The sequence below is a fragment of the Bacillus rossius genome, unplaced genomic scaffold (genome assembly GCF_032445375.1).
Source record: "Bacillus rossius redtenbacheri isolate Brsri unplaced genomic scaffold, Brsri_v3 Brsri_v3_scf110, whole genome shotgun sequence".
Classification (NCBI taxonomy): Eukaryota; Metazoa; Arthropoda; class Insecta; order Phasmatodea; family Bacillidae; genus Bacillus; species Bacillus rossius.
This window is the reverse complement of record NW_026962124.1, coordinates 36,078-42,848: the sequence shown is the minus strand read 5'-3', so window position 1 is coordinate 42,848 and position 6,771 is coordinate 36,078.

Sequence of the window (6,771 nt, the reverse complement as noted above, 5' to 3'; positions counted from 1 at the left end):
GGTCGTGGAGGGGGAGGTGGGGTATAGTGGACCGGGAGGAGCGACGTGACCCCTGGCGGGAGTGTGGGGGTAAAAGATGAATGGAAGAAGCCCGCCAGGAGTTCCGCCTTCTGGGCAGGGGACTCACACAAACCCCGCGGTCCCCCGTCCAGAGGCGGCATGACAGACGAGGTGGAACGAAGGCCCCGTGCATAGCGGAAGATGGAACCGGAACGAAATGACAGTGACTGGATGTGTCGGACCCGCTCCACTGCCAGCCATTCGGTGATGAGCCTCCGGCAGCGCGCCCGAAGATCCACGTACTCCCGCCAGCGGTCCCCCGTCCGGCGATACTGCCAGCGCCGTCGAGCGGCATTGCGGGCCGAAATGAGCTGGCGCAGAGACGGCGGGAAGGGCGCGCCCCGCAGGAGCGGGCGACGACAGGGAATGGAGGCCCGTGCAGCAGCCAGGATCGAGTCCGTGAGGATGGACACGTGCTCGTCCAACTGCTGCCGGGAGGAGATGTGAAAATGAAGGTTGAGTGTGCCGTCCAGATGTGCCCGATAGGCGGCCCAGTCGGCACGAGCGAAATCGAAGGAAGTGGGGGACACAGGAGGAGGGCGGGAAGCCGCACGCACGAAACCGATGACCGGTGTATGATCGGAAGTGAGCTCGGCGCGAGCCGAGAGCCCCGACATGGCCACCGGGCCCACCGTGATAACCAAGTCGAGGACACTCGGCCGTTGCCGGATGTGACACGGAATGAACGTGAAAGATGGGGGTGAGTGAAGGGTGAGTGCCGGGGAACCCTGGACGACACGAAGGAGCTGAATACCCCGATTGCTCGTGGACAAGCAGCCCCAGTCGCGATGCCGGCAATTGAAGTCCCCCCCTACCACCACCCGGGCATCCATGCGGAATAACGTCTGGAGGCCGCGGGCCGGGAACGAGCCGTGTTCGGGCAAGTAGACCGAGCACACAGTGAGGGGGTGTGGGATGAGGCGGAGGCGGGCAGCCACCGCCTCCACATTTAGAAGCGGCGGGAGCGCGCGCGGGTGATGGGGAAGGGATTCGCGGACAAGGAGGGCAACCCCGCCCCCCCGCGCATCCCTATCCCGACGGATGGTGGCATACCCAGGTGGGGAGAAAGGATGCTGGGGCTTCAGCCAAGTCTCGGTCAAACAGACAATGTCAGGATGGTGGGCATGTAGGAAATGGAAGAAGTCAGCCTGCTTGGAACGAACGCCATGGGCGTTCCAGAGGACCAGTTTAAGGGGGGGCGGAGAACACACCCTGCAAAAAGGCGAGGACGGTGCGGAAAAATATTTCCGCCTGAAGAAGAGGGGAAGAGGCTTGGGAGATGTGGTAGATGCCCGTGGCAAACAACTGCAACCACGGGAGGAGACGGAGGTGCTGTAGCCAGTTGTAAGTCTCAAAGAAGGCCGAGAAGGGGATGTGGGAAGACGAGGAGAGGGAAGCAGACGGAAGGAAGGAAGGTGCGCTGCGAGGCGATGCCTCACCGGCCGAAGAACGGGCGGGGCAAGCGGATGGAGGCGGACCAGGCGGATGTTCGAGTGGAGGGGGAGGCTGCTGCGGCCCGGTGAGACCTACCGTGGGGTGAGAATGGGGCGGGCCCTGGAGTGGGGAAGGCGAGTGCGAGGGAAGGTCAGAATGAGGCAAATGGAGGGAGGCCCGTGAGGAGGCAGCCAGTGGGGGGGTGCCCTCGGAGGGCGGGTCAGGCTGACCCGGGGACCGGGAGCCCACCGGGCGGGTGTCAGACAGCCTCGTACCCGAGGGCAGCCCCTGGGAAGGATCAGCAGGTGGGCCCCTCTCGGGAAGAGGGGGAAGGGGGGCTGAAGCCGGTTCAAAGGCCATGGGGACCGACGCAGACCCTGCACCCCATCCCGGCGGCCGATGCGAGGACCAGACCACAGGCGGGGCGACCGGAAGGAGAGGGACGGGGCGGGGCCCTTGCGTGGCGAAGGGGGCCTGAGGGGCGGGTGGAAGCTGTGCCGCAAAAGGAATGGGCCCCAGAAACAGCGGAGGACCGGCAACAGACGCCGCATAGGAGTGCGTCCCCGGAGGACGGTACGAGGATGGAGGGCGCAAGGACGGAAAGTCATCTGGAGGCACGGCAGCCATGGATGGCCGGGAGGGAGCGGCGTCGTGGAGGTGGTGGCGTGGCGGCTGGGGCCGTGGCAGCTGCTGAAGCGAAGGCCCCTTCCGCCGCAGCTGCTGCTCGAGGAACTTCAAGTAGGAGGGGCAGGTGTGGGCATTGGCCGGATGCTGCCCCTCACAGTTGACGCAGCAAGGCGGCTCCTCCGGGGTCTTCGGCAGGCGCCGTGGGCATGCTGCCGGACGCAGCGGAGGCAACGGAACGGGTGGCCACAGTCCTCCACCCGGTGCCCCCACCGCTGGCAGTTGTGGCATTGGAGGGGGCGGGATCCACCCCGAAACTCCTCCCACTGAATGCGGAGCCCAGCCAGGTGTCTCAGGGCGCGGGCCTTCGCCAGCTGAGCGGCATCCGGAAAGACAAGGAGGAACCGGATTACACCGCGGTCCGCCGCCCAGTCCGGCGTCAGGCGACGGAGGGAGTCCGGGCGGACGCCCTCCTCAGCCAGCTCCTCCCACACCGACGCCTCCGCGGCAGTGGGGGGCAGACCAGCCAGGACTAACTTCGGTTTGGCGCGGCCTGCCACCGGGAAAGTATGGCACTGGATCCCATGGGTGCGGAAATACTCCATGAGCACCGCCCTGTCTTGAAGAGAGGTGGGGTGGTACCGTGGGTACCCCCGCAGGTAGTCCACCGTAAAGTCCCCTTGAAGTTTACGGCGCAACTCGCGGTTGCCCCGCAGTGCATCGGCGGTGAGGCGGGTGGCCACAACGATGGGTGGAATACGCTTGACGCGTGGCTCAGCAGAGGCCGGACCACCTGGGGGCACCACTGGGGTGCGCGGAGCCGAAGAGGCGGCGCACGAAGACACCGGTGGCGCCGCAACCACCCCGGCAGCTGGACGGCGGGGCACTGGGTCAGGTGGGGCCCGGGGGTCGGCAGGAGAAAGGCCCAGATGGGGCTCCGCTGCCCCGACGGCTTGAAATGGGGGATCAGCGTCAGCAACCAAAGGGGAAAGCAGGGCCGGCGGGCGGCCCCCCGACACGGCGCAGATGGCGACCGAGGTGGTGGTCATCACAGTGGACGTGGTGGTAACCGTCGCCGCACTCCGAGGCGTGTGGCAGCTGGAAACGGTGGGTACCGGTTGGGGGGCAGACAGCGATCCTGAGGACAGCCCACGCCAGGTCTCCTCGACCTGCCGAATAAGATTGATGTCCGGCTGGGAGGCAGAGCGGGAGGCGGGCCCCCCACCAGCATCCGCCACCTCCTCCGCGTCAATGCGGTGAAGATCATTAGGCCAGGAAGGCGTGCGGCCATGCGACCAGGGGCGTTCCACCCCCGCCGCGACAGCGTCAATGATGGCCGCCACATGCGCATCCGCCTGCCGCTTCGTGTGGAGAACCTCCGCCTGCTGTTGGCGGCGGTGTTCCCTGGTGTCAGCCCGGGAGATGGCACGAGAAGATGGTGTGCTGCCACCAACCCCATCAGGGCGAGGGCCCGCAAAGTATTGGCGCCGAACCATCGCCTTGGCAGCGTCCTTGCTGTACTTGCTGTTGCGGCGGTCGGCAGCACCTTGCGAAGAGGGTTCGGCCGAGAGAACGTCAGCCTCCGAGTCCGAGGAGGACGAGATGACGTTGGAGCGGTACCCGCCCGCTGCGGCCCAGTGCTTACCAGGCATGACAGGCGGCGGCGGCAAGGATGGCGGGGCCGCAAGAGACTGATGGTCCACCACAATGGCGTTCGGAGAGGCAGGAACCACGTCGCTGTCCATTTCCAGTTGGGACCACAAATTTATGGTGCAGAAAATCGGGACCACATAATTGGGACCACAAAAATAATAATTGGGACCACACAATCGAAAGGCGAGTCCAGGCCCAATCGATTAATCGAAAGTATCCAAGATTGTTTACATAATGACAAGTGAACAGAAACACTGATTAAAATTAAACGACGCCGCGCCGACACTCACAAACGTTTGTGCAGGTGCACAAATTAATACAGAACACAAAAAACACCACTTCGATGGCGAACTGAAACCACAAACACCGAAACGAGGCAAGAACACTGGAGCGATCGCAAACACTACTGCCGAGGCGAGTCTTGGATTTCCCCTTAACCTTTCCTCCTTTTCCTCTGCCAGACATGTTGAGTTATAGGCTGTACACTGGTCCGCAACCTACGAGAAAGTGGCGCCCCGGCCGCTGGAAATTACTTTTGTTACACGTCCCTCCGCGGAGCGCGACCAATCACGAGCCGCGGAGCGCTCCGATTGGTCGCGCAACAAGAAGCCAAGAAAACTTTTCACGAAAAAAATTCAGTTCCCGTCTCACTCATCTAGCGACAGCGGCACAGCTCAGACCTACGATGCCCCCCAAGACGAGCGGTAAGGCAGCCAAAAAGGCGGGCAAGGCCCAGAAAAACATCTCGAAGGGCGACAAGAAAAAGAAGCGCAAGAGGAAGGAAAGCTACGCAATCTACATCTACAAAGTGTTGAAGCAAGTTCATCCGGACACTGGCATATCATCTAAGGCCATGAGCATCATGAACAGTTTCGTGAACGACATTTTCGAGCGCATCGCGGCAGAGGCCAGCCGCCTCGCCCACTACAACAAGCGCTCCACCATCACCAGCCGCGAGATACAGACGGCCGTGAGACTGCTGCTGCCCGGGGAGCTGGCCAAGCACGCTGTCAGCGAGGGCACCAAGGCTGTCACCAAATACACCAGCTCCAAGTGAGCAGGTCTGGTGTGCACATGCTTACATAAACGGTCCTTTTCAGGACCAAGAACATGATCATGAAAGGAAATGCTTCTGCTGCTGTTCTACAATTCCCTCAATCCCTATGATAGTAAATGTAAGCTTAACCAAGGCAGAAATATTTTCATTAAAAAAAGTCTTTAAGACGCATGGTTTACTGGCTGAGATATATATATATTTTTTTTTTTTTGCTTACTTCTGTGGTCATTAGTACATTGCTACAAATATATTTATATTTATATATATAAAAAAATAAATAAAAAAATCCTTTCTATTTAATTTAGTTAGATCATATATCAATATTAATGGCAAAGACCAGTTGCATCGATTCACTTTGAAAATAATTCCATTTGTGCTAAAACTGGACACAGTAAAAAAAAAAACAACTGAAAAAAAAATATATATATATATACACACACACACACACATAATTCGAATTCATATTATGCTTAACTGCGTTTGAATTTGCAATCATGCACAAGATGTTTTGTACTTCGAAGTAAAAACAACATAATGTACTATTTAACTACCCACAGTACAAATGGATCCAAAAAAAAAAGTGAATTTTCATGCAGACGAAAATGCTTACATTTATTCTATTTATATTAAGTACCCATTACTAACAGCTTATACTGGGTGGAATACAACAGTTGACATGATTTTACTTATATGGCAATTTAATATTTAACCAAAATTAATGGTAAACTAATATTTTAAAGTGTCATTTATGGCCCCTTACCTTCAGCATGTTTGCTTCCTTGCACACAAACGAGGACAAACACATCACCCAACTGAAAAAAAAAAAAAAATTTCACTTGCATCACAAATAATTTAAAATTTTTCACCACATGAAGTAAATATTTCGCAATAAAAAAAAATATAGCCCTAGGACTCGTGTGCACACCTTTTCTTCCCCACATCGCACACGCAAACAAAACTTCCAAATTATTACAAAATCACTCGATTATTATACATACATAAACACACATGTATTTTCCGAATAAGTGAGAAATGCAGGCCGATGAAAGTCAAATTTCGTTTCGGAAATTAAATCTCGCACAACTACCGATACATAACCAAACTTGCATACATTTACATAGCATTAACCCTCTAAATAATAAACAAATGAAAGCAGAAAAAACAACATCGCTACCCACCGCGCGCGCTCCTGGCGGCGGGAGTAGGAACTACTTTGCACACAGACCGACATAGCCCCCTGCAAAAACAGTAAAATAAATAATATATATAAGTCTTTTGGCGGGAAAAAATTTCTCAACCGCCTGGGAGCACCCTAGTGTGTGCCTGTCTTTAGGTTATGTTACTTTTAACTTCATTTTCTACAGGCAGACGCGAGGGTGCTCGCCCATTATTTTTATTTTTTTAAATTCTTTCCTACCTTTGGTGTGCCATGCAAGAATTTATCGTCAAAATGGCGGCCCCGAGTGCAAATTTCTCGTCTGCACTGCTGGCTGGATGATTATGTGATGTTTTGAAGGAGGGTGTTTTTTTTTTGTTTGGATTTTCTGAGAGGGGGGGAGGGGGCTGGGCTAGCTTTTTTTTTTTTTTTTTTTTTTAAATTTTCTAAACATTCATCTCTTATGTAACAGTGTTCAGCATTAAAAAATTTAAAAGAAGAGGCACTTACTCATCAATTTCAAAACAGCCTATGAAGAAAAATAAAAAAAATTTAAATTTATTCCAGTTTTATACATTCATGATTTGATCACATGTAAAACTTTTCTTTTTTATTACCTTATTTAATTTTATTATTATTACTACTATTGCTGCTACAACCTAGAAGATACCTCAGTGATACTAATACCTGCTGGTAAAGTTAAAGGTTTCACCTTTCTTTCTTTAAACATATCACAATACCTTTCTTGAGTTAAATATTATCTAATGGCTTTAAGAAGTTATGGTAA